Here is a 25,396-nt window from a genome sequence, read left to right as displayed (position 1 = left end):
GAGAGCAGCTTTGGTCATCCATGTTTTGCTAACTCTATTTTCACACGCAGAAATAAATAAATGAGTCGTACAAGTCAAAGAACAGTTTAAAAAAAGGGGAACTTTATTTATAATTTATAAAAATGTTTGTGTAGGGGATTTTTTGTAACCTCCCATCACTCACAAAGAGCGTACAGTAACTAATACTCAGGACAGGAAAAACCTCCAGAGGGGAGGAAACCTGTAGGGAATCCATGGCTACTGTATTGCCCTTCCTCTGGGCATACTAAAGGAGGTTACCTCTATAATTTGGGCAAATGTGTCTGTGTATGTGTGTGATTCCTGGGGCTATGCCTTCATCCAACGTCTTGGTGTAGGTCTGGAAATGCTACTCCATGTTCTGGAAATAGTGCATCTAAGATAGGGGAAAAAAAAGATAGATTATTTACATGTTTATCATAGAAATACACATGGAACTGCACTAAAGACCTTTTGGACAAAACAATGTAACACTTACCAGTCACAGTCATGTGCATGACTTTGCATTCCCGCGTCCCTACAGTGTCCAGCACCGGCCCCTCACTGATGAAGAATGAACAGGACCAGTGTTATTTCTGGGGCTATGCCTTCATCCAACGTCTTGCTGTAGGTCCGGAAATGCTACTCCATGTCCTGGAGATAGTGCATCTAAGATAAGAAAACAAAATATAAATTATTTACATGTTTATCATAGAAATACACATGGAACTGCACTAAAGACCTTTTGGACACAACAATGTAACACTTACCAGTCACAGTCATGTGTATGACTTTGCATTCCCGCGTCGTTACAGTGTCCAGCACCTGCCCCTCACTGATGAAGAATGAACAGGAGCAGTGTTATTTCTGCTCAGTGCTGCTCTCTGGTGGACAATGGTTATGACATCACATGTGTGACACACTGTAACGTCCTGGGAGTTCTATTGCAGTAGTGCTACTCTCTGATTGGCTGAAAATCAAATAAGCTTTCTAATATATTCTGTATGACTGTTATCTAAGGTTTTTGACAATTTTTATTAAAATGGTGCTACTCCCTGTGGGTGCGTTATATTTGTTTCTCCTAACCAGACATTCTGTATATGTAATATCATTTGGTGGCCCCAACAGCCTGGGCCCATAGGTTTCTTACATAGATTAGTGCTACTCCGGTAGGCTCAATGAGCAGCGCTGGCCGCTGGTACGTCTAACGAGTGACGTCCCTGACGTTGCGGTCTGGAGCGAAGGATTTCACTAGTCAGACATCCCGGCAGCCATTGATTTAAAGTGGTGGTGGCTCAGGCTGCCAGTTCAAGATCAGACACCATGGCCCTAGATTGACATACTGCAACACCGATCCCCTGTGTCTGCCCACCTGTTGCAAAACTACAACTCTCAGCCTTCGGCTGTCAGGGCATGCTGGGAGTTGTAGCTTTGCAATAGCTGGACAGACGTCTGTTGAAAGGGGGGAAAAAAGCACTTTGAAAAACGCCATTTATATGTTGTTTTTAATCACAGCCTAAGCCTAGGAACAGACACAATTCTTGTTTGACGTTATTTTTTTTTTTTGCAAAAAAGAAAAACACCAAAATCTTCCCCCTCATTTCTATTCTCAGCTATCTTTGTGTTATTTTTGCTAAAAACACTGGGGTGGGGGTGTCTTAGAGATTTATCAAATCCTGGGAAGAGGAGAAGTAGACCAGTTGCCCATAGCAACCAATCAGGTAGTTTCTTTCATTTTTAAAAAGGCCTCTGAAAAGTGAAAGAAGCGATCTGATTGGTTGTTATGGGCAACTGGTCAACTTTACCTCTGCACAGGTTTTCATAAATCTGTCCCAATGTGTATTATTATTATCATCATCATCATCATCATCATCATCATCATCATCATCATCATCATTATTATTATTATTATTATTATTATTATAGGAAGTGTTTTTTCTTTGGTGTTTTTTTTTCTCCTCTGGCTTTTCTCATTACAAGTCATGTGATTCTTTCATCATGTGACTGAAGGATTTCTATTAAAAAAAATAGTGAGAAAACACCCCAAAAAAAAATATATAAATAAATACATGCTCTCGGCATCCCACAGATTTGATAGCCTAAAAACACCATAAAAGGATGAAGAAACCCCCATTAGTGTCTGGTGTTTCATATTACCCTATTGATTCTACCTAACATGTGCCCGCAGCGAGCATGGTGATTTTTATGACAAACACGCCAAGTGAAATCCCAGCCGAAATTAATGTTTTTACAATAGGTGTGAACAGGCTGCAGGCTGTGCTATATATATTTGCATAGCTGCGGCGTACAACACGTGCAGCATTTATGTGGCGGCTTTCCGCTGGCATATATGGCTTTCTGTGCTGGTGAATGCAGCGGGCACTTACTGGGGGTGGTTTCCTAGCTGCACAGTTTTGCACCACAACCACTCCGGCTGGGACCAGGCTGACCACTCTAATGACCAAGATGCCGCAGTGAACGGCTTTCTTTCTGTGACACCTGTCATGTCCCAGTACAGGATGTGGCCCCGTACTGTCCTTCTGCCCTGTGAGTCCCTGCATGTCCCCGGGGCTCTCCTGCAGCAAACCCCATTGTATTGTGTAGTTATGTGTTATAAGTGTAATGTACCCTTAAGAGTTTGTATCACATGATTGTTACCCAGAGAACCCCTCCAGTGACCAGGTGAGCCCCCAAGTGACCTATGGGCTCCTTGAACAGCCCCCTATATAATAGGGGGAGGGGCTGCAATACTCTTATCTCCTGCTGAGGTCCAGTGCAGTCCAGTGTTCCAGTGTCTGTGTAAAGAGCATTGGAGGCCTCAAGCCTAAATTACTGCAGCCACCAGTCGGTCCTGAGTAAGTCATCTCAATTGTCTGTCACCATCTCAAGTCAAGTCATCTCAATTGTCTGCCACCATCTCAAATCAAGTCACCTATAGTAAACGTGGCCTCCATCATAGTCTGTCAAGTCACTGCAAGTCCCAGCAAGCCTGCGAGGTCCCCTGTGTCACTGGTCACCTCTCTGGGATATTGGCTGAACTGTATAGACTGTACCATCTGTCTTACCCCAGTAAAGCTACCGTTACCCTTAACCTGGCCTTGGACTCTTTCTTGCCTCTGCCTAACCTAGGATTAGCGGTACAACCTTCGGGTGTTTATAGTCTAAACCACGCCCTGGCGTCACAACAAGAAGGGGTTAATACCATCTACCCCTTGTGCCATAACATCTGCCCCGAATCTACCTTACACTACACCCGTGGCACTACACACCCATCATGTCCATTGAAAGCAACAGACGGTCACTGAAAGAATGCAATGGGATGTCTGCTAGGGTTGCCACCTTTCTTGCAAAAAAAAAAAGAAAAAAAAAAAAAAAAACAGCCATGCTAATTTGCATAATTAATTATATATGTGTGACATCACAGGAAGTGATAGAAGAGATACAATTCATGTGCGGGGGATTGAAATGGCACAGGGACCCTACCGGTTCAGCAGCTCGGGCCGCGGCCACCAGGGCTGGTGCAAGGATTTTTGTCACCCTAGGCAAAACCTCATTTTGTCCCGTCCTTTGGTCTCCCCACTTCTTTGCACCGCCCACCTTTTTAATAATTGTTAGGCTATGTTAACACGGCAGGACATCCGTGCAGTATTCCGTAGGAATATTCCGCAGCCGCAGAGGAAATGTATGACACAGAAATTCTAATTCAGGCATCTACAGAAAGAATAGACATGTCTGTTCCTCCTGCGCATTCTTCTCAGAAATACATTGCTGTCTATGAGACGGCGAATTTCTGACCACTACCTGCAAATTCTCCACTACCTGCAGAATATCCGCACAAATATTTTCTGTGCGGACAATCGGCACTGAGTAGGTGCCCCCTCCAGACAGGCTGACTCACCATGACGTATACTTACATGACAAAGGGATATCCTAATTGCTTGCCCTAAATAACCCCATCCCCCAACCTTACCAAGAACGACAGACACTTAGATTGGGTTTAAGGGCCACAGCAGACCCACTTTGATTATACAAACTATTAACAACATTATTTACAAAATATTGACCCCCTCCCATATGAACATCATACAACCATCATAACATACCAACTTTATTTACCTGCCCCCCAGGACAAGGACTTGAAGGCACCACTAATTTAAAGGGGGCCTCCTATTTACCCACAGCCGTGTATCACCAGGCCCAAGGGCACCAACTATCGGAGACCCCCAACCCTCCCTGGGGGCCCCCATGCCCGCAGGGAATTTACCACCAGACTGGGTACCATCCCCAGCCTTAACTGAAAACTGCCTTTCAGTTGCCATGTCCATACATGCCTCCAAGTCCCTATCCTCCTACCTCCACAACGGAGCAAGTGACCTCCTTACTAGTGTTGCTCGCGAATATTCGCGAATATAGCACTATATATTCGTAATTATGAATATTCCTTTTTTTTTTTTATTAATTTTTTTCACAGTAAACATCACAGTGATCACCCCTCTCTGCTTCCAGCTTGTGTGGTGTAAAGAAGGCTCTAAAACTACTGTGTGAGACTGGCGTGCGAATTTCCGCATATGCTAATTTCCGCATATGCTAATTTCCGCATACGCAAATTTTTGCATATGCGAAATTAAAACGTGAATATTACGAATATATGACAAATATTCGTTCACGAAATATTGCAAATTCGAATATGGCCTATGCCGCTCAACACTACTCCTAACGCGCCTCCTTTCCGCCACTCCCCCACAGCGCGCTCCACTGCCTCGCAGATGTCCAATGCCCACAGGTCCATCCCCATATCGTTGAGATGCACCCCATCCCCAAGCAAAAAATCACAATCTCCCTTCTCCAGCTCCCTGTGCCTGACCGCTGTGGTAGATTAACTCAGCGTTCTTGTAACTATCTCACTCTCGGCCAAATCCATATACAGAATGTATATACCGAAGCATAGAGAAATAAATCAGACAGAGCCATTGTGCTTTAGCGTTCCCTGTGTGCTGTCCACTGGCTTTATTTCAAATCGTTCAAGCTTATATCACCTTTGTCATTAACATAAGTTCCCACCCCCTGCTAGGGGATGTTCTAGCATTTAGGGAGTGTGCAAATATCATGAGGAATGTGCCTTGTCCTCATGGCACTCCACTTCCTGTAACTTTCTCGGGCTTTCTTTGTTCAAAGTCTTCACACGATGTGAGGGGTGATATGAGAGAGAGCAGATGGGGGAGAGCAGATAGGGGAGGAGTGGACAAGTAACAGAAATGTGGAGTCTTCATCCTAAATGGGCATTTTACATATACAGTATATAAAATTTATGTATACACACATATAAATCTATCACAGTCCCCCCTAAAATGACCAATTTACCCTTTCCCTAATTTCCACCATCCTAACTCATCTGCCCCAATGTGTTTTCTCGAACGTTTCACTGTACTTTAGACGACCCATGGCTTATCCATGGACCCCCTTAGCTTCAGACTTTACAAATATGTAGTCAGCTGCTGTCCCTATGGGTCACTGGTGTTATAGATGGCATTGAAGCTCTGTAATCTCAAAGTCCACATTTGTCATCACTGGCGTGGCATTCTTGTTGGTCGTCTCACACTTCTTCTTCTTTAGGCAAGTCAAAACACAACACACAACAAAGCAAGATTATTAGAATTATGAGTATGGTCATTTTACCGGTTCTATATTGGCTGAGATATATGCTCAACAAGTCTCCCAAACATCTTGTATACCCCCCTTTTTCCTTTTACACCATACATCATATCTAATGCCGTACCATTTTGGAATATTATAGCGGATGTGACTCTTAGTTGTTCGGTCTAACCTTGAAGAGCATTTACAAAGAAATGTATTAATCTTAGCTGGTTATAATAGATATAATCAATTTTACTCATGGAAATCTGGGATATTATTGACTCAACTCCATCTTTTTATTTGACCTCTAGCTATAAAACTCATCTGGGGCCCCCCTTGGGACTCTAACATCAATATACACAAAGGGATCAAAACTCCAAGCAGGGGCTGTACGTTTTCCTCTAAAGTGTGGTTTGGATTCTTTTGCTGGTTCGGTAATGGAAGTGTGTATGGGCAGACGTGTCTTGACTAATGTGTATTCCCCAGTTTAATTCCTTTCTAATTTAACTCTAAACTTCATATCCCCAAGTATCCCATACTTTACGATAGTTACCATTTACTCATCCCGCTAGCTAGGTCTATCCTTACTATAATCTTACACCAAGTATTCCTATCCTTTATAACATTATTACTGACTGAAATACTTGTTGCACCCCGCTATTTGTACATGTTCACCTACTGATTCTCCTCATACAACAACACATCCTAACAATCTGTTGTGATTATCTTTCCCTTTGGAACAACCATGGTCATGCACAGACATAGATTTAACAGTTATCAGAGATACATCTATACGGGATCATTATATGTAATCATCTCTTTCCTCACTTATTTCCTGCATAGGTTTTGAAGAAATGGGTGACAATTACAGAATCTGAACTAGGTACAGTTTTACAAAAGTTGTATACTTTAGGTATACTAGGTAAAGTTTAACAAAAGTTGTATACTTTACTGTATCTATGGTTAGGGATCAGTACAATTAGACAAGGAGATACTGATATTGACCTACCCCAGGCAGTTAGATGAAGTCTACTCATATTCTCTGAAACAGGTAAGATGTTTATGGAGTGTGTTGTTTAGGTACCTTTATTGTTTTTACCTAGGTCATATGTCAGATGTGAATGATGACGTCTGTACAAACCTTCTTTCTGCATTGTTGAATCCTGAGGCGACCCAATGTACTGACATTACTATGCACATAGCTCCTCTCTGCTTAGTGTATGGGGTCATATATGATACCATGGGGTACAAGACTGCTGGCACATACATTTTCTTACCAACTCTTTCCGGATGCCGTCTTTGCCCTGTACCACCTTTTTCTTCTTCCGTTGGTCTCTCTCAGCATGCATAGCTGGTTCTTGCAAGAGACCTAACCAGAAAATTCCACATTGCCCATCCACCTGTACACTTTGTACCATCAATGTGGGGGAACAGGAGCGCTGCAGCCTCCTTCACCATTCAATCTCCTTGGCTTCTGGGGCTGTTTCCTTCATGTGTCTCTGATCTTTACGATGGCCACTTTCTCTGGCGACTCTCGGACTTTGAATACTTGAATTCCAAACTACAGATTGGTTTGCTCAGGGATTCAAGAACACTCTTACATCAATAGGCCCATACTTGTGGGCGATAATTAAAGTGTACCTGTACTCATTGTGTCATACCTTTAGATATCTTACACATCTCAGTAAATACCTTCAACTCTACTTCTCTGAACCACCAGCTCAGATTGAGTGGTTTATTGCAGTAGAACTTCATTCTGTGTGTGGTCACCATATATCCTGTCTTATGTATTACATCTTTACATTACTTAGAACAAACTTACATTTATGACTCAGCATTAACCATGGATTCTCAGATATCCTATCATGGCTCTTGAATTTTTTTTTTTTTTTATCTTATAAGTTCAAGACAATCACCATCTTCATATTACACTAAATATCATTATAAAGTTATCCACTTAAAATTGATGTTATTCAAATAAATATAATGTAGAATGTATAGGTATATCACTTTGTGTATGCAGGTACTATAACACATTCAAGTTTAAACAGTAGATTTGTAGTTCCTTCAACTTAATGTGACTGTTTCATTAGACCAAGGCTGTTCTGTCAATCTTCCTATAAGCCCCGCCTTTCTCCTCCAACTCCTCTATGTCACTGGTCACCACCCCTTTAAAAAAAAAATCTGTAAAAATGTAATAAAAATGGCCAAAATGGCAAAAGAAAGCAAAACTAATCCTAAATAATTTTTTAGATATATAAATACAAAAAAAACAAGGACAGAGCATGTAGGACCCCTTAATAATGAGAATGGGGAGGTTGTCACGGGCGAACAAGAGAAGGCGGAGCTACTGAATGGGTTCTTTAGTTCTGTATATACTAGGGAAGAAGGAGCTGACATTGGACAGGTCAGTGCTTGTAACACATCATGTAATGTACTGAACTGGCTTAATGTAGAAATGGTACAAGGTAAAATAAGTAAAGTGAATGTAAGCAAATCTCCAGAACCGGATAGACTACACCCAAGAGTTCTTAGAGAGGTAAGTTTAGTAATATCTGTACGCTTGTTCATGATATTTAGAGATTCTCTGGTGTCTGGTATTGTGCCAAGGGACTGGTGCAAGGTGAATGTGGTACCAATCTTCAAGAAGGGCTCTAGGTCTTCACAAGGCAATTATAGACCGCTAAGTTTAACGTGCATTGTGGGTAAATTGTTTGAAGGACTTATAAGGGATTACATACAGGAATACATAGGGGATAATAGTATAATAAGTGATAACCAGCATGGGTTTACTAAGGACATAAGTTGTCAAACCAATCTAATTTGCTTTTATGAAGATGTGACTAGAAGCCTTGACAGAGGAATGGCTGTGGATATAGTGTTTCTGGATTTTGCTAAAGCATTTGATACTGTCCCTCAGAGACATCTGACAGGTAAGTTAAGATCTTTGGGCTTGGAAACTTTAGTTTGTAACTGGATTGAACACTGGCTCATGGATCATACCCAGAGAGTGGTGGTCAATAATTCGTACTCTGATTGGTTCCCAGTTATTAGTGGTGTACCCCAAGGTTCAGTACTGGGCCCGCTGTTGTTTAATTTATTTATCAATGATATAGAGGATGGTATTAACAGCTCTGTTTCTATCTTTGCAGATGACACTAAGCTTTGTAGCACAGTACAGTCTATAGAGGATGTGCATAAGTTACAAGATGACTTGGATAGACTAAGTGTCTGGGCATCCACTTGGCAAATGAGGATTAATGTGGATAAATGTAAAGTTATGCATCTGGGTACAAATAACATGCATGCGTCATATGTCTTAGGGGGGATTAAACTGGCAGAGTCATTGGTAGAGAAGGACCTGGGTGTACTTGTGGATCACAGACTTCAGTATAGCATGCAATGTCAGGCTGCTGCTTCCAAAGCCAGCAGGATATTGTCATGTATCAAAAGAGGCATGGACTCGAGGGACAGGGACATAATATTCCCCCTTTATAAAGCATTGGTACGGCCTCACCTGGAATATGCTGTTCAGTTTGGGCACCAGTCCATAAAAGGGACACTGCGGAGCTGGAAAGGGTGCAGAGACGTGCGACTAAATTAATATGGGACATGGAACTGTTACGCCGAGCGCTCCGGGTCCCCGCTCCTCCCCGGAGTGCTCGCAGCGTTTACCTGCTCGCAGCGCCCCGGTCAGACCCGCTGACCGGGAGCGCTGCGATAGTGTCTCTAGCAGGGATGCGATCAGCGATGCGGGACGCGCCCGCTCGCGGTTCGCATCCCAGCCTGCTTACCGGACCCGTTCCCCGTCTGTTCAGTCCCGGCGCACGCGGCCCGCTCCCTAGGGTGCGCGCGTGCCGGCTCTCTGTGATTTAAAGGGCCAGTGCGCCGCTGATTGGCGCCATGCCCAAATTAGTGAATTCACCTGTGTCCATGCCTATAATACCTCACTTCCCCTTCCCAGCATCGCCGGATCTTGTTGCCATTGTGCCAGTGAAAGCGTTCCTATTTGTGATCTGATGATGGACGATATATATTACAACTTTGTTATATGATGACTCATGCGATTACTGGCACTTATACACAATATGCGGTGTTGCATCTTGGTATAATGTTTTCCATCCATACAAACATACTATAGTTGATGCGTACCGCATACGCTGTGCTCTCAGTCCTTTGTATCGTATTTTGTTTGCTGCGACACTGGTTGCTATGAACTACTACATGGTTGTTAGTTTATTTACTTGTTTTACGTCAGGGTGTTTCCCCACCTGGAGGCAATTAACTTCTATGGCCAGGCTCCACAGGCACTGACATCACACGCCGATGTCTGTGGGAGCCACTCCTCCATACTCAGGTATAAAAACCTTTCTTTTACCTGCATTACTTGCCATGACTAAGAACTCCTAGCAAGTTCGAAACGCGTTGGCGTTCATTTTAGCATACCCTTAGGGTTTTTGTTGTTTTCTTTTTGTTCCATGTTTTTAACTATGTGAAGTAAAAGTTAAGTTTTAGCTATTTTTGTGAGCTAGACCCCTTACCTTTACTCCCTTTGATCTGTACTTCCCGGGATACGGCCCGCGCTGTCCGTGCTCCAAATCTTTCTTGCAAAAACCGCATGATGACCGCATGACAACCGTACATCTATCCATTGATGCCCTCAGCAAGTGGTGACCTGAAAAACCTTTTTTCCTTTTTTGTACTAGCATTAGCAGGGAATAGAGTAAAACTCATTTTTGGTTCTGCTGAGGCTGTAGGTTTTGAGGCCTAGTCTGGCATCCACGAGAGCAGCATCCCAAGAGAGCGATAATTGGACGCAGATCCCTTATATGGGCAGGGGCTGGACTAACGCTAATTTGTCCAAACGGATGTCAATCACTTTTACAGAGATTTGTGGGTAACATGTGACCCAAGGACCTCCCATACCATAGAGGTTACTAGCATGGTCACATGACCGAAGGTCCTGCGATGCAGAACAAGGTAAGTACTATACATTTCTTTACAATATAGATATAATTATTAATACAGTGGTCCCTCAACATACGATGGTAATTAGTTCCAAACGACCCATCGTTTGTCGAATCCATAGTATGTTGAGGGATCCGTGCAATGTAAAGTATAGAAAGTTATACTCACCTGTCCCCGCTGCTCCGCACCAGGTCCTCACCGCTCCCGCTGCTGTTCCAGGGCCTGCTCCGGTGTCTTCTTCGCAATCCTCCGGTGTCTTGCGCATCTTCTGCAGGGTCCGGGCCTTGCTTTCCGATGACGTTATTACGCTGCTGCGCCGGCGCGGCGTGCGTAGTGACGTAATAACGACGCCAGAAAGTGAGGCCCGGACCCTGGAGAAGATGCGCAAGACACCGGAGGATCGCGAAATGGACCCGGAGCAGCGGGAATAGGTAAGTGAACCTGCCAGGGATGCTTAAACTGCTATCCGACAGCAGCTTAAGCATTTTGCGCTGTCGGATAGCAGTTAATGCGATGGCCCCTCGGGGCCATCGTAGGTCGGGGGGTTACTGTATATACATTTATGAACATTAAAGTTAGACTTAAGGAGAGGCGACTAGGGGCAGTCCCACCTATCTGAACGTAGTTACTCTGAATTTGGGGACCTCTACACTAGGTACTGGATGCAATACGGTAGCGGGACACCCCATTAGTATACATTAATGTAGGTTAAGGGGTTAGTATAACACGTAGACCAATGGTTAAAGGGGTACTACACTGGCTAGCATTTGGAACATTCAGTTCCCAAAGCTGTGTGCGTGCTGCAGGGGTCGGTCATGCCCCATCGTGACATCACGCCACGCCCCATCAATGCAAGTCTGTGGGAGGAGGCGTGACGGCCGCCACGCCCCCTTCCATAGACTTGCATTGATGGGTCATGACGTGACATCACCAGGGGGCAAGGCCGACCTCTGCAGTGCACACACAGAGCTCGAAACTAAATGTTCCGAACGCTGGCCAGTGGAGTACCCCTTTAAGCTCTCTCGGGTCTTGATCATGGCACTTGAAAAACATAGTAGGTTAGATGGGGGAATTACATTGGCTGACATTCAGACATAAAACCTTACACTAGGCGTGTATATGAATTCTGTAGGGTCATACATGCCTACAAATGTTATATCAGCTTCTGCTATGACTTATGCAGGGGCTGGTATTATTTTGGTAGATTTTGAGTGCAGATGAATACATATTCAATTACTGTCAGAGAAAAATACTAAAATATGTTGAATAGGCACTGTCATTTGCAAATACTTTTATTTTATTTAATGCAGATAATAACATTATATGTATATTTGTAATACATTGGTTAAAAAATTTAGATATTTTGGGGTAAAAATGCTGTCTTGTCCCTGCAGCTGTTGTCTGTGTGCAGAGACAAAATACAGGAAGTGATGGTGAGAAACAATCCCGCACAGCACTCTAGTATGTATGGGCACAGCCCTTTGACAAACATAAATGTAATACCTGGTTGTCAATTCATTTATACAATATCACAGTAAAATGAATATGTGGGGGAAAGCAGATGATGAGCCATATAGATATGTTCTGTGCACAGTGGCGTTGCTAGGGTTGGTGTCACCCGGTGCGGTAGAAAATGGTGTCACCCCATAACCCCACACACACACACTCCACCAACGTAATATTTTAGCCTGTCGTGAGAGACACCAAAGTGCATCACAGAAAAGCATTTCCAGTATTATAATCAAATATACCAATTTCCAAGTAAGGGGAACGCACTAAAGAAGCTTTTACAATGTAAAACTACAGCTCCCAGTATGATGTAACCAGTGATAAGGGGATTCTGGGAGTTGTTAACTGCAGAACTTACAAGTGGCTATAGCTCTGATGGGACATAGTCTGGTATAATGCACGATAAAATAAGTTATTTCAGGTGACGTCTTCTCTATAGTCTTCCCTTATCTAATTCAGATGGTACATACCGCCGGATCCAGCTAAATCTTCTCTCTGCATAATGTGATGCCCAGATGGCTCCTCACTTTGTCAGCGCATTCTAATAATCTATTTGAAAACAATTATAATATAATGAGGCCAGACATATCCTTTGAATATTATACTATCACAAACTGAACCCTCTGAATATAATACTTCCACACACTGTGCCCCCAATATAGTTCTGCCACACACTGTACCCTCTAAATATAATATTGCCACACACTGTGCCCCCCCAAAAAAAGAAATTCTTCCACACACTGTACCCTCTAAATATAAGACTGTCACACACTGCACCCTCTGAATATAATACTACCACAAACTGAGCCCTCTGAATATAAGACTGCCAGACAATGTACCCTCTGAATATAATACTGCCACACACTGCACCCTCTGAATACTACCACACACTGCTCCTTCTGAGTATAATACTGACACACACTGCACCCCCTGAATATAATTCTGCCACATACTGTACCCTCTGAATGTAATACTACCACACACTGCTCCCTCTGTGTATAATACCACTGCCACACACTGTGCCCTCTGAATATTAGACTGCCACACTGTGCACCCTCTAAATATAATACTACCAAAAACTGTGCCTCTGAATATAAGACTGCCAGACACTGCTTTCTCTGAATATAATACTGCCACACACTGCACCCTCTGAATATTACCACACACTGCTAACTCTGAGTATAATACTATAGCCACACACTGTTCCCTCTGAGTATAATACTACTGCCACACACTGTTCCCTCTGAGTATACTACTACTGCCACACTCTGTGCCCTTTGAATATTAGACTGCCACACTGCGCCCTCTGAATATAATACTACCACACACTGCACCCTCTGAATACTACCACACACTGCTCCCTCTGAGTATAATACTACTGCCACACACCGTTCCCTCTGAGTATAATACTACTGCCACACACTGTGCCCTCTGAATATTAGACTGCCACACACTGCACCCTCTGAATATAATACTGCAAGACACTGAACCTCCCGCCAAATATAATTCTGCCACATACTGCACCCCCCTGAATATAATACTGCCACACACTGTACCCTCTGAATATAATACTACCACACACCGCTCTCTCTGAATATAATACTACCACACACTGTACCCTCTGAATATAATACTGCCACACACTGCACTACCCTCTGAATATAATACTACCACACACTGCCGCCCATTATAATTAGTGTTGAGCGGCATAAGCCATATTCGAATTCGCAAATATTTGTGAATACATGGACGAATATTCGTCATATATTAGCTAAATTCGCATATTCGTAATATTCGCGTATGCGAAAATTAGCATATACAAAAATTAGCATAAGCGAAAATCCGTATATGCGAAAATTAGCATATGCAAATTTTTGCATATGCGAAAAGTCACATGCCAGTCTCACACAGTAGTATTAGAGTCTTCTTTACACCACACAAGCTGGAAGCAGAGAGGGATGATCACTGTGATGTGTACTGTGATTAAAAAAATATATATATTTATAATTACGAATATATAGTGCTATACTCGCGAATATTCGCGAATTCATGAATATGCGATATTCGCGAATAGAATTCGCATTGCGAATATTCACGAGCAACACTTATTATAATTCTGACACATACTGCACCCTATGAAAATACTACCACACACTGAACACCCAGAATAAAATACTGCCACATACTGTACCCCAATGAAAAAAATACTGCCAAAAACTGCACCCTCTGATGGTCCTGCCGATGGATGATGGGGGTGCAGCACCCCTATCATACATCAGTAGCACCCTTATCATACATAAGGAGGATCATCCTCCTGCCCGTGGCACCTCCATAATACATCAGTAGCACCATCATCATACATCAGTAGCACCCCCATCATACATCAGCAGGATAATACTCCTGGCAGTGGCACCCCCATCATCCAGGATGGTGGGGGTGCTACTGGCAGAAGGATGATCCTCCCAATGGATGATGAGGGTGCTACTGCCCTTCTCCCCCCCCCTCCCCCCGGCTGTTGCACCCCCATCATACATTCGCAGGATAATCCTCCTGCCAGTAGCACCCCCATCATCCCGGATGATGATCTGCTGATGGATGATGGGGGTGCTACTGGTAGGAGGATGATCCTGCTGATGGGTGATTGGGGTGCAGCACCCCCATCATTCATCAGTAGCACCCTCATCATACATAAGGAGGATCATCCTCCTGCCAGTGGCACCCTCCATCATCCAGGAGGAAGATCTCTCTGATGGATGATGGGGGTGCAGCACCCCCATCATTCATCAGTAGCACCCTCATCATACATAAGGAGGATCATCCTCCTGCCAGTGGCACCCCCATCATCCAGGAGGATGATCTGCTGATGGATGATGGGGGTGCTACTTGCAGGAGGATGATCCTGCTGATGGATGATGGGGGTGCTACTGGCAGGAAGATGATCCCTCTGATGGATGATGGGGGTGCAGAACCCCCATCATTAATCAGTAGCACCCTCATCATACATAAGGAGGATCATCCTCCTGCCAATGGCACCCGCCATCATCCAGGAGGATGATCCCGCTGATGAATGATGGGGGTGCAGCACCCCCATCATTGATCAGTAGCACCCTCATCGTACATAAGGAGGATCATCCTCCTGCCAGTGGCACCCCCCAGAGCCTCTCAGCAACCCCATTTTCCCTGATAGTACCTTACAGGGGTCAGATGCACCCCAGTCGCCGGACAACAGCGGAGGGGGAGGAATGTGGTTGTGTAGTGGTGCCGCTGGTGAGGCAGGGGGGGGGGTGGGTTGTTGCTTTTAATGCTGAAAATGTCACTCTAACTCTGCAAGTGATTTACGAGGGGGAGGGGGTGCTGGCGGACGTGGTGTCACCCTTGTCGCAATGCTACTGTGTGAGTCTCTCTGCAGGTCCAGAGCCATCCACGTTCCGCCGCACACATGAAGACAGGGGGGGGGGGTTTGGGGAGGCTTGCTGGTTCACTAACTGCTGTTGCTCACTCTCTACAAATGATTTCTGCTTGGGGGGGGGGCGCTGGCGGATGTGGTGTCACCCCTCCAGGCTGGTGTCACCCGGTGCGTACTGCACCCCCCGCACCCCGGTCGCAACGACACTGCCTTAGGGGGCCCCAAATAACATCTGTCACCAAGCCCAATTTTTCAAATCTGGCATGTGTCATTTTGTTGTAATAAGGTTGTAATAACTTTGACATGCTTTTACTGAACAATGTAAATCTGAGATAGTTTTTTCGTGACATATTGTACTTTTATATTTTATATTAGTGGTAAATCTTTGTTGATACATGAAGCGATTTTTGTGAAGAGCTCTAAAATATTATTAACTCTTTTCATGTCAATCACTGTGAGGTAAAAATTTTGTTATTTTTATTCTGTTGGTCGGTATAACTATGCCCAATTTTTGAAGCTTTTTATGTTCTTTTAACAACAAAATCCTTTTTTTCCCTTTTTAGTGTTGCCATGTTCTGACAGCCATAAGTTTTAGATTTTTCGTCCAACGCCATTGTATGAGCTGTACTTTTTATTGGCACATTTTTTGCGATGCATGCTACCTTTTGATCTTTTTTATTCCACATTTTTGACTAAAATTAGCGATTTTTGCCCTTTTTTTATTTTTTTTTACAGCGTTCACTGTGAGAGATAAATAACATTATCATTTTATTGTAAAAATCATTACAAATGTTGAAATACCTATTATGTATAGATTTAGGGTTTTATTTTTTTTGTTTTGGTGATATGATAACTTTATTGGAAAATGGCCTCTATTTAATTTTTTTTACACTTTATTTATTTGTTGAAAAAAACATTATTTTTATACTTTTTACTTTTTTACTGTTATACTATGCTGCAGTACATCTGTAGTGCAGCACAGTATAACTGTCAGAGTTAGCTGACACTCAGCTCGTGCGATCCAGCCTATGACTGCACCTCACAGGCTGCCCCACTAGGCAGAAAGAAGGCAATCAACTGGCCTCCTGCTGCCATGGCGACAAACTAGACCCTGCGTTCACATCACTGGGTTGCCTTTTTGGAACAGGGGGAGCCCCTTCCCCCTGTCAATCCCATAGATGCCGTGATCAGTATTGATCATGGCATTAATGGGGGTAAATGATGCCGATCCTGGTCTCAGCAGCTGTGGTGGGATCTCGGCTTTGATTGACTGCCTGGTCCTGCCGCCAATCTCCTATGGCACATCGCGCTAACATGACATGTTATGAAAGTTTATTCTCTTCAGCTTTGAGTTCGCTTTTATCTTGACACTATAATAGCCAAAGATATCTGAACCCCTCTAGTCTTTATTTCAGGTACACTCATACCTTGGCATTACATTTACTGTATTTGGTTGTGGAACCAGTGGTATGACCATCTCTTTGAAATCTCTCTGTAGCCATTTTTAAACACAACAATGCTAGGCCGCAGGATGCTTGTACTTTTGTGAGCAGCCTACGTAAATGTGCTACCATGGCCTGCAGCATCTCCAGACTTGTCTCCCATCGAGCACATCTAGAACATCATTGATCGGCATTTGCAAAGGGAGCTGCCAGCCGCAAACCTTGATCACTTGTGACCCCAAGGGGGAAGTTTCCTCACACCACACAGCCATTAATAACCTCATTGATAGCAGGCCAAGGCATGTATTTTTGTCTGTGACGCTCATACTCAATATTGAATAAATCAAGATTTTTTTTTATAGTTTTTTTTATAATATACAAATCGTTAACATGTCTATCTTTTCCTTCTTGATGTTGCAGTTGTGATCAGTGTATATTAGGACCTAAAGAAATGGAATATGTTATGCTTGTTTTGTTATGTCTATTTGATGCTAAGAGCTTCTGATGTTGTTAAATAGATATTAGGATACAAACACACACTTTTATTTCACCTCTTCTAGAGCTGCTGCTAGTTGTCAAACTTAAAAAATTGCTTTTTATTTCCCAGCCAAGTGTCAATAAGGTGGAGCCGAGTTGTTTAAATGTCACAGTCTGGTATGCTTCCTTACTCATCCTCACCTTTAAGCCCCTCCTTGACTAATGTACAGAGCCCTGTTTGGCAGTCAAGGGGGGTCTGGGAGGATGAGTAAGGAGGCATGCCAGGCTCCATATTGCCTTTTAAATCTATATATATATATATATATATATTTAAAACTCAACTTGTGTGTATGTATGTATGTATGTGTGTATGTTCCACAAAAACTTTCAAACGGCTAAAGATATTAACAGGAAACTTGGCACACATGTTACTTATATGTCAACAACAAACATAGGGTAGGTAATTTAACCCTTACTCACCCCCATTTGCCAGGGGCGGGGCTTATGTTTAAAGTCCCATACAAGTCAATGGGAAATATATGTTATAGCATAACTTCCAAACGGCTGGAGATATTTCCATAATACTTTGTCACATGTTACTTATATGTCCACTTAAAATATAGGATAGTAAATTTAACCCTTAACTACTCCCATTTCTGAGAGTTGGGGTTTTTGTTTAAAGTCCCATGCAAATTGGGCTGGAGCGTTTTCAATAATACCTGGTCGCATATTACGGGTCGGAATAGGAGGTCGGGATAGGAGGTCGAGATATGAGGACAGGATATGAGGACGGGTTAGGAGGTCGGGATAGGAGGACGGGGATAGGAGGTCAGGATAGGAGGTCAGGATAGGAGTTCGGGATAGGAGGACAGGATGGGAGGTCGGGACAGGAGGTCTAGATAGGAGGTCGGGATAGGAGGACGGGATATGAGGATGGGATATGAGGACGAGATATGAGGTTGTTATAGGAGGATGGGATAGGAGGACGGGATAGGAGGTCTGGATAGGAGGTTGGGATAGGAGGTCGAGATAGGAGGTCGAGATAGGAGGATGGGATAGGAGGTCGAGATATGAGGACGGGAAAGGAGGACGGGAAAGGAGGACGGGATAGGAGGTCGGGATAGGAGGTCGGGATAGGAGAACGGGATAGGAGGTTGAGATATGAGGTCGAGATAGGAGGACGGGAAAGGAGGATGGGATAGGAGGATAGGATAGGAGGTCGGGATAGGAGGTTGGGATAGGAGGTCAGGATAGGAGGTCAGGATAGGAGGACGGGATAGGAGGTCGGGATAGGAGCTCGAGATTGGAGGACGGGATAGGAGGTCAGGATAGGAGGTCGAGATAGGAGGACTGGATAGGAGGACGGGATAGGAGGTCGAGATAGGTGGTCAGGATAGAAGGACGGGATGAGAGCACAGGATAGGAGGATGGGATAGGAGATCGGGATAGGAGGTCGGGATAGGAGGACGGGATAGAAGGACGGGATAGGAGGACGAGATAGGAGGTCGAGATAGGAGGACGGGATAGGAGGTCGGGACAGGAGGACGGGATAGGAGGTCGGGATGTGGGGTTGGGATATGACAACAATATATGAGGACTGGATATGAAGTCAAAAGCTTCCTCCTTTGTTTATTTTCCTCCCCAACAAGGATTAGGAAGGAAAAACCGGGCAACGCCCGGTATTCAGCTAGTGGTTGTATAAGATTAAAAAATGCTTTTTTTACCCAGAAACAGCACCCCTTCTGTCCACGGGCAGCATTTGTACTAGCAACACAGCCCCATTCATTTGAATAAGGCTGAACTGCAGTACTAGACATGGCTCATGAACAGAGTGACAGTTACAGTTGTTAAAAAACAAAAACTAAATTTATAGTCTCGTGCAACCCCTTTAATAAATTTCCTTGCCTTTTATATCCTTTTAGTGACTGGAACATATTAGCAATTGTGGTAGCCCTTGGGGGGTGTATGGTAGTGGCGGTATGGTATAGGTATATAAGGGGTTAATGTTAACCCTAGAGGTCGTGACGCCAGGCTGAGGGCTGGTATGCCGCCCTTCCCAGCAACGATAGGTGCATAAAATAATGGAAGGTCCACGAGGAGATTTGAACTTGAACTTGAATAACGTTCACTGAAGTGCTTGCAATATTCACGGCACAGTCACAGTCTCATACAAACAGTCCTTTGGTTACTTAGCGACTGGCAGTAGTTGCGGACCTTGAGCTAGACAATAAGTCTCTTAATTTAGGAAGAGATTTGCAGATCCGTCCGGATTTAGGGGAGGTATTAGGGACGGAGATGCTGCAAAGTGTTTGGGAGGTGATACACTCTATAATTATAATTGTTCAGCCGTTGCCACAAGGCTCGGGCCTAACTCACTGCGATTACTGCTGTACAGGTCTTGCTTGCTTGACAGCCCACGAGGTAAGAGAGAGAAACAAGGCCGCCGCTCACCTTATATGGGCAGGGGGCGTGGAGAATCTGATTGGTCCGAACGTCTGCCATTCACCTTACATGGTGTGATGGGATTGCTTATGTCACAGGGCCTCCTAAGGTCCTTAAGCCAAATACCATAGAGTTCACCTTGTCACATGAACCGCAGGTCCTGCAACGCCAATGGAAACAAGTAATTAACCATTTATTTACATCTATTATGCTATTTACATTAACCTATGCATAAATTACTGATTATACATTAGAATAGAGGCGACTAGGGGTAGACTAGGTTACAGGGATCCCTACGTCCTAGGGACTCTGGCTATGGGGACCCATAAGGAAATAAGTACTGTATAGAATGCGGTACTGGGACACCACAAACCCCCTTACTAAAGACAAGTCGGCCTCGACGTCTGTCCCCTAAGACAGAGGGACTAGGACTAGACCAGGATGCTATAGAACAGGATGAACTATACATTTGCTATACATCCTAGGTAGACTAAACATATTTTGACGCTATCTAGACATGTGAATGCTATTTAGACATTTGAATGCTATCTAGACAATTGAATGCTATCTAGACAATTAAAGAAGCTATCTATCCCTTAGTTTCTAGCTTCCTATACAACTCTATAAAACTTTTGATACATTTTGAGGCTAAACTGAACATTAACATATACCTCTATATATAAGGCTAACTAGACATTAGTACAGCTCTATTTATCTTTTGCATCAAGCTGACTAGACATTTTGTATTATCTCACATATTCTATATGCCATCAATAAGTTACCTGTTAGTTAGTACACAAAAGGTATACTGGCTAGCCGAAAGCTAGGTCACAGTAAGGGTGGCTGCTAGGGTCTATCGACTACACGCTACTTACCCCTAGAGCACTTTCAAAACAACCTATCCAGGTCATTCTAAAAATTACGTGTTCATTTTCTGTATTTGCAAGAGCATCTACTGACCAGGCAGAGCATCTCACACACGCAATGAATAAAGAAGAGAAGTGTACCTAACAGTGGCAGGAATTTGGTATCAATATGCTACAATTCCTTAAGTGTTACTTAAGTGAGATGTTTATTTATTTTTGTGTATGTACTAGAGAAATTTTGAGATAGTACATTAAGTGAGTAATCTAGGGTACTGGAAAGTGATTGGCGGAACATTGAAGTGGGTTATCAAAGGTACCATGTGTGCAGGTACTAAATGTGAGTACTGGTACCTTATGGGTAGTTTGCCCTGTGTAGTCCTTTGAGACCGCCAAAACACCACCTCCGAGTAAACAGGAGTTCCTTCACTTGAGGATTCTTCGAGAACTTCAGTCCCCGAGGGACCAGCTGGAGGGTTGGAAACGGGAGCAATTCCTTCGGTAGAACTGAGGGGTTCTCTTAAGACAGATGGAGTAGTGGCTTCAATGTCCAGAGCGGTCACTGGAGCAGGACTGAGGTTTGGGTGTAGCGATCAATGGTGGTTGACATGGGGCAACAGCTACTGGCAACTGACTGGTTGGTGCGACCAGTGTCGGCTGACTGGATGGAGCTGGGAACGGTATGCCCCAATATTTAATATGCTGCTGAGTAGTGTTGAGCGGCATAGGCCATATTCGAATTTGCGATATTTCGCAAATATATGGACGAATATTCGTCATGTATTCGCTAAATTCGCATATTCGTAATATTCACGTTTTATTTTCGCATATGTGAAAATTCACGCATGCGAAATTTAGCTATACGAAAATTAGCATAAAAAAATTAGCCTAAGCGAAAATTTGCATATGCGAAAATTAGCATATGCAAATTTTCGCATGTTCCCACGCCTGTCTCAAACAGTAGTATTAGAGCCTTCTTTACATCACACAAGCTGGGAGCAGAGAGGAATGATCACTGTGATGTGTACTGTGAAAAAAAAAAATGAATATTCGTAATTACGAATATATAGTGCTATATTCGTAAATATTCGCGAATAAAATTTGCATTGCGAATATTCGCGAGCAACACTAGTTCCAACCACCGTGTCTTTGTGCGATGCAGAAAAGGTGAACGGATGGACTCTACATACCTGGTTCCCACCGTGAAGCATGGAAGAGGAGGTGTGATGGTGTGATGGTGCTGTGCTGGTGACACTGTTGGGGATTTATTCAAAATTGAAGGCATACTGAACCAGCATGTCTACCACAGCACCTTGCAGCTATTCCATCCGGTTTGCGTTTAGTTGGACCATCATTTATTTTTCAACAGGACAATGACCCCAAACACACCTCCAGGCTGTGTAAGGGCTATTTAACCAAGAAGGAGAGTGATGGGGTGCTGCGCCAGTTGACCTGGCCTCCACAGTCACCTTAAAGGGGTACTCCGGTGAAAACCTTTTTTCTTTTAAATCAACTGGTGGCAGAAACATATTTGTAAATTACTTCTATTAAAAACTCTTAATCCTTCCTGTACTTATTAGCTGCTGAATACTACAGAGGAAATTATTTTCTTTTTGGAATGGTCTCTGATGACATCACGACCTCAGTTCTCTCTGCTGACGTTATAATAATAATAACGGTTTATTTATTGTTGTCCTTAGTGGGATTTGAATCCAAGTCCCCAGCACTGCAAGGTAGCAGTGCTAACCACTGAGCCACCATGCTGCCCTTAGCATACATCGGCTATGCATGGTTGCTAAAATGGACACAGATGTCAGCAGAGAGCACTGTGCTCATGATGTCATCAGTGTTCCAAAAAGAAAGGAATTTCCTCTGTAGCATTCAGCAGCTAATAAGTACTGGAAGGATTAAGATTTTTTAATAGAAGTAATTTACAAATATGTTTAACTTTCTGCCACCAGTTGATTTAAAAGAAAAAAGGTTTTCACCCAATGAAGGAAAAAGGGCAAGCATCTCTGGGAACCCCCTCAAGACTGTTGGAAGGCCATTTCAGGTGACTACCTCTTGAAGCTCATCAAGAGAATGAGTGTGCAAAGCAGTAATCAAAGCAAAAGGTGGCTACTTTGAAGAACCTAGAATATGACATATTTTCAGTTGCTTCACACTTTTTTATGTCTATAATTCCACATGTGTTAATTCATAGTTTTGATGCCTTCAGTGTGAATCTACAATTTTCATAGTCATGAAAATAAAGAAAACTCTTTGAATTAGAAGGTGTGTCCAAACCTTTGGTCTGTACTGTATATATATATATATATATATATATATATATATATATATATATATATATACATATATATATATACATACACTGCTCATAAAAAATAAAGGGAACACTAAGATAACACATCCTAGATCTGAATGAATGAACTAATCATATGAAATACTTTCGTCTTTGCATAGTCGAATGTGCTGACAACAAAATCACACAAAAATTATCAATGGAAATCACATTTTTAAACCCATGGAGGTCTGGATATGGAGTCACACTCAAAATCAAAGTGGAAAACCACACTACAGGCTGATCCAACTTTGATATAATGTCCTTAAAAAAAGTCAATATGAGGCTCAGTAATGTGTGTGGCCTCCACGTGCCCGTATGACCTTCCTACAATGCCTGGGCATGCTCCTGATGAGGTGGTGGATAATCTCCTGAGGGATCTCCTCCAAGACCTGGACTTAAGCATTTGCCAACTCCTGGACAGTCTGTAGTGCAACATGATGTCCCAGATGTGCTCAATCGGACTCAGGTCTGGGGAATGGGCTGGCCAGTCCATAGCATCAATGCCTTCCTCTTGCAGGAACTGCTGACACACTCCAGCCACATGAGGTCTAGCATTGTCTTGCACTAGGAGGAACCCAGGACCAACTGCACCAGCATATGGTCTCACAAGGGGTCTGAGGATCTCATCTTGGTACCTAATGGCAGTCAGGCTACCTCTAGCAAGAACTTGGAGGGTTGTGTGCCGCCCCCCCAAAGAAATGCTACCCCCCCATTAGTGACCCACTGCCAAACCGGTCATGCTGGAGCATGTTGCAGGCAGCAGAACATTCTCCACGGCGTCTCCAAACTCTGTCACGTCTGTCACATCTGTCACATGTGCTCAGTGTGAACCTGCTTTCATCTGTGAAGAGCATAGGGCGTCAGTGGCGAATTGGCCAATCTTGGTGTTCTCTGGCAAATGCGAAACGTCCTGCATGGTGTTGGGCTGTAAGCACAACCCCCATCTGTGGACATCAGGCCCTCATACCACCCTCCTGGAGTCTGTTTCTGACCGTTTGAGTGGACACATGCACATTTGTGGCCTGCTGGAGGTCATTTTGCAGGGCTCTGGCAGTGCTCCTCCTGCTCCTCCTTGAACAAAGGTGTAGGTAGCGGTCCCGCTGCTGGGTTGATGCCCTCCTTCGGCCTCCTCCACGTCTCCTGATGTACTGGCCTGTCTCCTGGTAGTGCCTCCATGCTCTGGACACTACGCTGACAGACACAGCAAACCTTCTTGCCACAGCTCGCATTGATGTGCCATCCTGGATGAGCTGCACTACCTGAGCCACTTGTGTGGGTTGTAGACTCCGTCTCATGCTATCACTAGAGTGAAAGCACCGGCTGCATTCAAAAGTGACCAAAACATCAGCCAGGAAGCATAGGAACTGAGAAGTGGTCTGTGGTCACCATTTGCAGAACAACTCCTTTATTGGTGGTGTCTTGCTGATTGCCTATCATTTCCACCTGTTGCCTGTTCCGTTTGCACAACAGCATGTTCCCTTTATTTTTTTGAGCAGTGTGTGTATGTATATATATATATATATATATATATATATATATATATATATACTCCAAACTGCCACACTACCTGGATTTGTTCTCTATAAACTATCCTGTCTGATGCCTGTGGCACCTGTTGTCTTCTCTCGCTACTGGATATTCTTTGCCATCCATCCTTCCCTCCCTATGCCGACATCTCCCAGCATTCACTGGAGCTCTGCTCTGACATCCAGCTCCCCCTCTGAAAGCGGCTATCACCCTCCTGCTCGGAGAAGGAGAGGAAGGTTCAGTATCTGATTTGCTAAGGCTGCACAAACATCCCTGTTCTCAGCATTAAAGGGAGCATGACTCATCAGTGCAGGGCAGAAACCACATGGTCTGTGTCACTCAGGAGAGTGGGGGCTGCTTTCAGAGAGGGATTTGAACAGAAACAGAATAGATGTCTGGATTATGTAATTCCCTCACTTTATGCATGAAAGTGACCAACAAAGGGGAAACTACTCTATATAGCTAATGAATGATATTTAGACAATTAAGTAGGTTGATGTGAGGGAACGGATGACCTATAGGTTTAGTTCCCCCCTAGTACCCCTTTAAATCCAAGCAACAAGCTAGATGACAGCTTGGTGCTTGATCATTTGCAGATCTTAGTGGCACCTGCTACTTCCTTGATTTGCATAATCATATGGCTTGTCCTTCTTGATGTTGCAATTTCACTGTTGAGTAGTATAAGAGCTTAGTTGTTTTTAAAAACATACTGTACATTCTTTATACTCTGTGGGGGGAGATTTATCAAAACCTGTCCATGGTTGCTGAGTTGCCCATAGAAACCAAT

General features: G+C 43.7%; 1 long non-coding RNA gene across 1 annotated transcript; it reads right to left on the bottom strand.

The window, feature by feature from the left end:
• Nucleotides 1-87: 87 nt before the first annotated feature.
• On the bottom strand, nucleotides 88-919 carry LOC130360559 (uncharacterized). Its single transcript, XR_008890707.1, has 3 exons — nucleotides 768-919; nucleotides 497-666; nucleotides 88-394 (listed from the first exon to the last, which is right to left on the bottom strand). It is a non-coding gene; the product is annotated as an uncharacterized LOC130360559 (long non-coding RNA).
• Nucleotides 920-25,396: the final 24,477 nt, after the last annotated feature.

The sequence above is a fragment of the Hyla sarda genome, chromosome 3 (genome assembly GCF_029499605.1).
Source record: "Hyla sarda isolate aHylSar1 chromosome 3, aHylSar1.hap1, whole genome shotgun sequence".
Taxonomy (NCBI): domain Eukaryota; kingdom Metazoa; phylum Chordata; class Amphibia; order Anura; family Hylidae; genus Hyla; species Hyla sarda.
The sequence above is the reverse complement of the archived record's forward strand: the minus strand, read 5'-3'. Positions and strand labels throughout refer to the sequence as shown.